Source organism: Triticum aestivum, chromosome 4A (genome assembly GCF_018294505.1).
Source record: "Triticum aestivum cultivar Chinese Spring chromosome 4A, IWGSC CS RefSeq v2.1, whole genome shotgun sequence".
In the NCBI taxonomy this organism is placed as follows: domain Eukaryota; kingdom Viridiplantae; phylum Streptophyta; class Magnoliopsida; order Poales; family Poaceae; genus Triticum; species Triticum aestivum.
Window position 1 is genome coordinate 624,495,173 of NC_057803.1, and position 9,964 is coordinate 624,505,136.

The window sequence follows — 9,964 nt, forward strand, 5'->3', positions numbered from 1 at the left end:
AACCGGCACTATAGGTCAGACCCCTTTAGTACCAGTTCGTGGCACAAACCGGTACTAAAGGTTAGCCCTTTAGTACCGGTTTGTGACACGAACCGGTACTAAAGGTGATCGTGGGGCCCCGGCCTGACGCCAGCCTGCCATCACCCCTTTAGTACCGGTTCGTGCCACGAACCGGTACTAAAGGTTCAACACGAACCGGCATTAATGCATAGCCGTTCAAACCGGCACTAATGGTACCATTAGTGCCGGCTCAAATTCAAACCGGCACTAATGTGCTTCACGTTTGACCCTTTTTCTACTAGTGTCTGCACTTCTGAGTTGTTGACGGATACATCGTCCGAGTCCTCGACTGGAGGACAGTCCGGCATCGCCGTTGCATCAGCCCCCATCTTCACGGCAGGATTTGAATCCTGGCTGTGGGAAGTACGGTCGGTCGGACCCCCGGATATAGTCCGGCGCGCCTTCCTCCTGGCAAATGGAAAACGGGAAGGTCACGGTTGGACGTGACTGCTCAGGGGCAGGTTGGCGAATTCATACCTCTTCGATGAAGGCGCGACCGTATCTTCATTTGCTCTCCGCTTGGAAGGATTGTCCGGCGCGGGAGCCGATCTCTTCGAAGTTGCCGAACGTCTCCCCTGTGAAGCACGATACGGTGCGATGAGTGAGACAGAATAAGAGTACTCTTTTAGAGAAGGTGTTTTCTTAATTATTTACATGAGAAGCAGGAAGAAGGCCAGGATAGTCTACGGTGATGGCCACTTCTGTGCCGTCATAGCTTGTCTGGTAGAACACTCCCTCCGCAAGCACCACAAATATATCCGGATCCTCTTCGAACCCGGGATCTAGCTCCCGGTTGTGGTCCTCCGGCTATGGGGCGGGACTATAAAATACCTCGGTGACCTTTCGCCAGTGTTGTCATAAGCAAACAAGCTAGAAGTTTATAAAAGGCAATTCGGAGATGGAAGAAGTAAAAACAGAAGGGTTGGGCCTTATGTAACACCCACGATGCGGCTATATCTCCCACGTGTCGGAGCACGACTTAGAGGCATAGCCGCATTGTAGGCATGTCACAAGAGGGGTAATCTTTACACATCCCATGTACTGAATAAGAAAGAGATAAAGAGTTGGCTTACAATCGCCACTTCACACAATACATAAATATAGCATTACATCATCCAGAATACAATCAAGATCCGACTATGGAACCAAAATAAAGACAACTCCAAATGCATAAGATCCCCGATCGCCCCAACTGGGCTCCACTACTGATCGTCTGGAAAGGAAACATAGTAACGTCCTGAATCCTCGTCGAACTCCCACTTGAGTTCGGCCGCATCCCCTGGACTGGCATCATCGGCACCTGCATCTGGTTTTGGAAGTAATCTGTGAGTCACGGGGACTCAGCAATCTCACACCCTCGCGATCAAGACTATTTAAGCTTATGCGTAGGAAAAGGTAGTGAGGTGGAGCTGCAGCAAGCACTGGCATATATGGTGGCTAACATACGCAAATGAGAGCGAGAAGAGAAGCAAAGCACGGTCGAGAAGCTATAAAGATCAAGAAGTGATCCTGAAACTACTTACATTCAAGCATAACACGAGACCGTGTTCTCTTCCCGGACTCCGCCGAAAAAAGACCATCACGGCTACACACGCGGTTGATTCATTTTAATTAAGTTAAGTGTCAGGTTTTCTACAACCAGATATTAACAAATTCCCATCTGCCCATAACCGCGGGCACGGCTTTCCAAAGTTTAAAACCCTGCAGGGGTGTCCCAACTTAGCCCATCACAAGCTCTCACGGTCAACGAAGGATATTCCTTCTCCCAGGACGACTCGATCAGACTCGGAATCCCGGTTACAAGACATTTCAACAATGGTAAAATAAGACCAGCAAAGCCGCCCGGATGTGCCGACAAATCCCGATAGTAGTTGCACATATCTTGTTCTCAGGGCACACCGGATTGTCCAAACTTCCGGTAGGCCAACCCAGAGTTTCCCCTGGTGGCCACCGGCGGCTGACAAGTTGGACCAACACTCAGAGGAGCACTGGCCCGGGGGGTTAAATAAAGATGACCCTTGAGTCCATGGAACCCAAGGGAAAAAGGCTTAGGTGGCAAATGGTAAAACCAAGGTTGGGCCTTGCTGGAGGAGTTTTATTCAAGGCGAACTGTCAAGGGGTTCCCATTATAACCCAACCGCGTAAGGAACGCAAAATCAAGGAACATAGCACCGGTATGATAGAAACTAGGGCGGCAAGAGTGGAACAAAACACCAGGCATAAGGCCGAGCCTTCCACCCTTTACCAAGTGTATAGATGCATTAAAATAAACAAGATAATATAATGATATCCCAAACAATAATCATGTTCCAACAAGGAACAAACTCCAATCTTCACCTGCAACTAGCAACCACTACAAGAAATCTGTTAATTCATGACGGATTTCTAGTGACGTTCACGAGATCCGTTATGAAAACCGTCACATATAAGCAAGATACGAATGGACCTGAAAATAGTAGCCCCTTTATGACAAACTTTGAGAGACCGTCACAAAAACTGTCACGGATCGACCAGCTGTGCCTAGTCGGGCCTAGACTTTTTTTTCTTCATATACCATTTGGACCGTCATGGATGGTTCTAGCTGATGTGCCATTTGTTTGGCCCACGGGTCAGTCGAATGCAATCAACCCTAAAGAAACCAAAACTGAGAGCGCGTGCGGTGAAAGAAAATTTTAAGTCGCCAGCGCGGGGTGTTGAAATTTTCGAGCCGACCCGTTTAACTGCAGAGTCCACGCCAACCTAACCCTAATTACCCTTCTCCCAGCTCCTCCCTACCAACCTTCAGCCGCCGCCACTCCACCAGCGCCGGCGCTGAACCACCCCGTGCCGCTCCACCGTCGCCGGCGCTGAACCACCCCGCGCCGGGCCGCTCCCCACCATTCCCCTCCCATCGCCATTCAGATCTCCCCTAGTCCTACCCCTCAAGCCGAGGCGGCAGTAGCGGCAGCGGGACTGACGGCCGGACTTGGAAGCCCCCGAGGTCACCGGCGGTGGGGCAGGCAGCCAAATTTGGAAGTCCCCGAGGTCACCGGCGGCGGGCACGGATCCAGCTCCATCCGACGGAGAGCCCTTGTGAGTAAGGAGTCACCCATCTTGGTTGTTCGTCAGGGATTGAGTGCTTACATAGTTTCGTATTTGGGACGGGGATCTGCAGGTCGGTCTCATGGGGATGGTTAGCTGCAAGGCGGAGCAGAACACAAACGAGTCCTTCACGCTCGACCACGGCACCGACCGCATCGATTTCATCAGATGGTGAGTGCAGAGCACAGACAGCATCGACAATGTTGGCTATTAGTACGACAGTGCAAGAAAATCCAGTAATATGGGAATAAAACCTACAGATTCTTAACCATCTCTGATTAGTTCAGTAATTGAGTTCTAGATGTGTTTTAGGATACAAGTTGCACGCGACTAAGACAGATTTTCCAATTTACATGTCGCAAGATTCATCTCTCTATCCACCCCTTTGTCTTGCCTTTGGTCTTCCTACGTCCAGGGGAATGGCTTGCTTGCTTTTCACTTGGTACATAATACTTTTTTTTTTGAGAATCACAGGGGGTGGAGTCCCTCCACCTGAATATATTACTCAAAGTGGCCATTATGATAGGAGAGTGATCCAGTTTATAAGGGAAACCGGATCGAAAACCTAAACAAGCTGACCCGTTTATAGGAAAACCGGGCCGAAAACCATACAAGTAACAAGGTTACAAGAAAGGAGAAGAACAAGACACTCAACATAAGGCAGGACATACCTATCAGACTAAGAGGACCATCATCACGAAAGACACAAGTAGTTGTGGAGTTTCATTGAGGGATCCCAATACCAAGACTTGCGAGCAACCTAACGCACCGCACCGGCGTGCATACCAAACCCACGGTGCAACACAGGAGCACCACAATCAACGAGTGCCAAACACGAACCTTGACTGGGAGCTCCGCCAGTGAATCCGGGACGATTAGCAGGTTGGGGAGGCTTCTTGCGCGTCATTGAGCAAAGAAGAACCGAGACAACACCAAGAGCACGAAGCTCACCGCAACAAAACGGCAGCCATGGGAGGATCTTGAGCTTGCATAGCAACAGGGACGACACAAAGGCACCGCCGCCGGACCCGTACAGAACACTACCATCAACCACACACGAGTCACTCCGGCTGATCCCTGCTCCAAAATGATGCCCCCAAGAGGGACACGACGCAAGCCGCCGCCATCATCCGATCCGCAAGAGCACGGATCTAAGGTTTCCCATGGAGCTAGGGACGGTAAGGGAGAGGAGAGCATCACCACAGCAGCGCCTTCAAGAAGGCAGCGACGCCCACGGACGCCGTTGCTGCTGGCTCCGACCGTAGCCAGAGACAGACTTTCGCCCGGCATCGTCTCCCACACCACTGACCAAACCAGCCAGTCCACCACATCCACCATCCGCCAACCTCCACCCTCCTGCCATGCCCAGCCGTGCTCCCGGCAGCGAGCCGCCACCACGCCGCCGGGAAGCAACCACCACATCGCCTCACTGCTCGTCATGGTCGACCCGAGCCAGCAAGGACGCAAGATATGGGTGGTCCTGGGCCAGGATGCCTCGACACGACCGGAAGAGAGCACCAGAGCCAACAGCAACCGAGCGGCAATCCTCACCACAGCCCACCGCCAGTACATCTCCAGCACCACCACCACCCACTGCAACCCACCTCGGCCAAGCACTTCGTTCCTGAACAGCCACCGCCACCTCGTCCTGACCTTCACAAACGAGCAGAGCCGCCAGAGACAGCGAGATCTGGGCGGAACTGCGCATGAAGCCCCGAGACATCAGCCATCGGGCAGCAGAACCAGCATCGGCCGACACCTCATGCCGCACGAGAGACCGAAGGAGCCGTGACCAGCCCGCCGCGCGCCTTGGGCCAGGCCCCCCGTCCAGATCCGGGGCAGAGGAGAGCATGCCGGCGCCGCGACCGATCTGAGCCGCCCCGCACTCCGTGCACGCCCCGCACCTCCAGGCCGCCCACCTCCGCAGCCAACACCCCCGCCAAGCCGCCGCCGAGCACCCGCAGCAAGCGCGGAGAAGCGCCGTGCCGGCCGCCAGAACACGAGCCCCCGCCCGTGTAAAGCAGCCCGGGTCGCCAGGTCCCCGCCGCCGCCGGATCCGTAGGGGCTTCGCCCGGAGGAGTCCGTCTGGCGGCGGCGAGGGGAGGGGAAGCTGGAGAGAGGGGGCCTGCTGCGGCGGGAGGAGCGGCGCCGCCCGAGTCGCCCTGGGGGAGGACGACGCGGGGGCCGGCTGGTGTGCAAAATGTGTTCTTGTATGCACAAAGAAACACTCATGGAGAGAAACTTATTTTTTCTTCCCAGAATACTATCGAGACACCATACTCCATCTTATTTATTGATGATTTTCAGGGGTTCTCATGCTTGTTTATTCTGGATTTCTCTGTCAGAACTGCTTGTGTGTCCATCTGCGACAATGGCTTCTGGTCAGTTTATCTATTTCTTTCTTTCCTTGCAGTGGCGGAGCTACAAAGAAAAGCCTGAGCAGGCCAATCTAAAAAATATGAAAAAATCAACCCAAGGAAAGGATGATGAGCTGCTGCTGAAAAGTCTTCCTCAACTCCATCCGTAACGTACATCTCTTTTTTCACTTAAAAACCAAATCGATTTTGCGTTGATTAGCGTTGCTACCCAGTGCCCATGGCAATTATCTACTACCTAAATTAGCATGTGTATTATCAATTCACCGAATCTCAGAGTGCTATAGCCTACTTTTTATAGGGAAATTAGACTGCCTGGGAGATGAGAGTTTGCGGGGTGTGCATGTGCCTGTGTTAGTGCCAGCAGCGCTCGTCGCCTAGGTCTGCACTTGCCGTCGCCTGGCTGGGCGCAGCCGCTACTAGCTGCCGCCTGGGGTATGGCCAAGCCACCGCGGCATTCGCAGTCCGCACCGCTCTGCGCTGCTACTCGCTGCGACCGGCAGCCGGACCTTAATTTGCTGCTCCGGCCCACCTCTCTCTTTCCGTCCGTGCAGCTGTTTGCGTGGCTCGTGCCCTAGCATCGAGGGCGACCGAGGCTGGATGCAAGGAGAGAAGCTTGACGAGGCGAGACAGCATGCGAGCGAGGCTGTCGTGGGCTGGCCTGCGCGTATATAGTTAATTTTTACCTCAGCGGCTGGGCGGGCCATGGCACGCTTTTGCCCTCGCGAAGCTCCACCGGTGCTTCCTTGCTCCCTAGTGTTGTTCATTATACTGTATCTTAGGAACCTTAATTACTTATTTCTTTCTACTGCAAGGTATTTGGTCAGTTTCAACCTGGACCGCGTATCTTGGAGTGACAACCCACATTCAGCTGTTATATCTCGAAATGGCTCACATGCCAAGTTGGATTCCATTCCTGTGCAGGTGAATTTTGGCTTTGTCTTCTTCTTTTACATTGTCATGTAAATCTGAAATTACTCAATATCAATTTATGTATGCAACAGTATTTAACTACTAGGTGTAAATGTAAAAAATGTTGATATAACTTCAAACATTTTAATTTTGGAAGACAATGATTACCCCAATCCAATTGGAGTTCAGTCAGCGTTTACTATTGCTCACTTGTTATACAGTGTACTGTCTATCTATGTTAGACCACTTCTTGGTTCTTTTAGGAATGGTAAATCTCACCATGGACTCATTGTTTGGGCAAAAAAAAAACACTTGTTTTTATCATTAGTAATATTATGCCAATGGCAATTATTACTGAGCAAACAGAGACATAGGTGATGGTGGCACTGTGAAGAGCGTCTTATATATCCGTCAGGTTTGGTCAGCTGTGAATGTTCAAACAGTTGTGGTGGTGTATCCACTTCATATTTTTGTTAAAACCTGAAGTAATATTGCATTTCTTTATTGTGGTCAATACTTTCATGTAGTTTGGAACATGATGAGTCACTATTGCATGTGTTTCAGTATGCCAAAGCTGAAAACATGTGTGGCAGGTAGTTAGAATAGTGTGGTGTGCGAGCTACAAATGGGACACGTGTCACGCTCCGGAGGCGACGGACGCCCGTGCTGGATCAGCCGGCTGCTCTCAAGCTATTCCCTTGTTCTAAATTGGTTAACTGAAGTTCTCTCATGCTCGTGAATATTTGGTCTTTGTAAAGAATTCTACTATTAGAATAATGAGATCACTAGGTGGATCATTTAATTGCCTAAAATGTTTTGCTTTTAAGTGTTTTTTATTTTACATGAAAAAAAGCAAGTTTTATAGGAATTGGCTTTAATTGGTGAAGAAAGTATGCCTCCAGTATTACTTTTTCTGGTTTTCTAACTACAAACTACAGAACATTGTATTGTATGGACCATCCTGTATTGTATGAACCATCTGTTTTGCTAGACCAAGCCCTATCAGTGTATATAAACTTCATTTTTTGTGGTACTTGATGAATAAGAAATGATCTCTCCATCCTTTGCTTAAAAATTGTTTGGAAAATCAACTACTCCCTCTGTAAACAAATATAAGAGCGTTTAGATCACAACTTTAGTGATCTAACCGGTCTTATATTTCTTTACGGAGGGAGTATATTATTACTCTGTAGATTCATTTGGGGGCTGGCTGTTATTACTTACTATAATTTTGTATATGTTTTGGATTCTATGCAGGTTGGCACTCAGCTGGGGATTGAAGTTTTTAGCAGGAATTACTTGGCTTCGAATAACTACCTGGAAGCATTAGTGGTGCAGTGTTGGAGATTAAATCCAGCTAGTACTATAGTATACTTGAAATAAAAAAAATGCTTATAGCGCTTTCTATATATGTTGTGATACAAATATTTGTTTTCAGAAATCAGACTAGATTGTTGGAAGTTTGTATTTTCTTGTGGCCAGATGCTATTGTGTGAATGAATTTGTCTTGTTGCAATTGGGTTGCATGAAAAACACGCTGGACAAAAAATGGGCTAATGGTTGGACTAAAAGAATAGGTATTCTAATGGGTAGAACTGAAATAAGTGGCTAATGGGTTGGACTGGACCAAAATTATTGGGCTAAAACCTTAATTGGCCTGGATACTAGATGGGCCATGTTGGCTGCACGTCAGATCCACATAGACGCCACCTCAGGTCCATGCTGCTACCAGGTCACGTAAATCTGTGATGGATTAGTCTGTCATGGAATCTTGGGCCCAGCGGGCCTGGGGACAGATCTATGACGGCCAGAAACCGTCAAGGAAGGTGATGTGCCAAATTATGACGCGATATACATGATGGATTTCAAATCCGTCACATGTGCACATCCATGACGGTTTCTCATTGATCCATGACAGCTCGGGACTGTCATCGATTAACAGGTTTCTTGTAGTGAACGCTATAAGAGGGGCTGAGCGAAGCGGTAACATAGCCAAACAACGGTTTGCTAGGACAAGGTGGGTTAGAGGTTTGACATGGCAATATGAGAGGCATGATAAAGCATGTGGTAGGTATCGCGGCATAGCAATAGAGCGAGCAACTAGCAAGCAAAGATAGAAGTGATTTCGAGGGTATGGTCATCTTGCTTATAAAGTTCTCCGAGCTGACATAAGCTTGATCCTCGTAAGCGTACTCAACGGGTTCCTCGATCACGTACTCGTCTCCCGGCTCTACCCAAGGCAAGAACACAAGCAAAGGGAACCACAATCAACCACGGTGCAATGCGCAAGCAACATGATGCAAAACATGGCATGATATGCGGGATGTGATATGCAATGCATATGCGTGCTCTGGAAGGAAAAGATTGAACCAGGTCTTAACTTGGTAAACCAAGAGTGCCGCTTGTCGGTGTACTAGAGTAGGGGTACCCTAGTATCCCGAACTTGTGCACGGGCAGTTGCAGCACCCCGCGGCAAGGCTTGCCGGACGACCGCCAGGGTCCTCCGTGGGTTCCCTTGGAGCCACTCAAGAACAAAGTATTTAAGATGAAGAGACAAGGCCCCGGCAAGAGGAGCTTGCCGAGAAGAGACAAGGCCCCGGCAAGAGGAGCTTGCCGGGAAGGCCAACCACGGCACCACAAGAAACTTGCTGCAACGCACCACACGTCCCGGCAAGATCCGGCGAGCGACAAGCTTCCGGACGCGACAAGACAACGACCCTGGCAAGGTACTTGCCGGGGGCCAGCTGCCACTCTATACCCGCGCTCCAGTGCACCCGCCCGCAAGTCGCCGTGAGGCTTTCTCAGGGGCGCGTGGCGGAAGCCTGTGCAGCCAGGGGTACGCGGTGGTAAGCAGAGATGAAGAGGAGGCCATCGTGGCAAACGGAGGCGCTCCTAACGGTCACTTTTTTGCACTGTTTAGACAACTCAGACGGGCATTCAATGCCCCTGTCCCCTGCCGTCAGAGTTAGGTAGGGTGCACTGTATCTACAGTAGCGGTAGCTGCACCTACTGCATCCTCTTCCATTTCTACCCCTCTCGTCTATGTTGCCACCTGTCGGTGACCCCTTGAGAGTATAAAAGGAGGCCCATGCACAACGTAGAAGGGGTTCGGTTGGTTCGGCTCATTGGAGACACCAGAAACACTCTCATGCTCGGTCTGGTAGCGTCCCTCGCTCCCGAGCAAGAATTCAATACAATCTAGCAAGCAGGAGTAGGGTTTTACGCATCCGTGCGGCCCGAACCTGGGTAAACTGCTCGTGCGCACCGCCTCGATCCGCTCTTTGCTCGACCTCCGCCCTCACCGAACCGAAAGGGGCTCAGCCCGCCGGTCCCCATAGGTGCTCGTGGATCAGTTTCCCCGACATCTTTGGCGCGCCAGGTAGGGGGCATCGAGATCGTGTGAACCCGATCCGGCGTGCGCGCGAGCTAAATCTTCATCGTCTTCATCGACATGCCACCGAAGAAGAAGGCTTCGGAAGCAGTTGCTCCGTCTGCGTCGCTTTCACCGCCTCCGGAGCAAGCGGGCGGTGGAGTGG

At 50.7% G+C, this 9,964-nt stretch overlaps 1 long non-coding RNA gene across 1 annotated transcript; it reads left to right on the forward strand.

Annotated features, from left to right (window-relative positions):
- Positions 1-2,856: 2,856 nt before the first annotated feature.
- On the forward strand, positions 2,857-7,961 carry LOC123087697 (uncharacterized). The gene is made up of 4 exons (XR_006441486.1): positions 2,857-3,132; positions 3,215-3,312; positions 5,555-5,669; positions 7,686-7,961. It is a non-coding gene; the product is annotated as an uncharacterized lncRNA (long non-coding RNA).
- Positions 7,962-9,964: the final 2,003 nt, after the last annotated feature.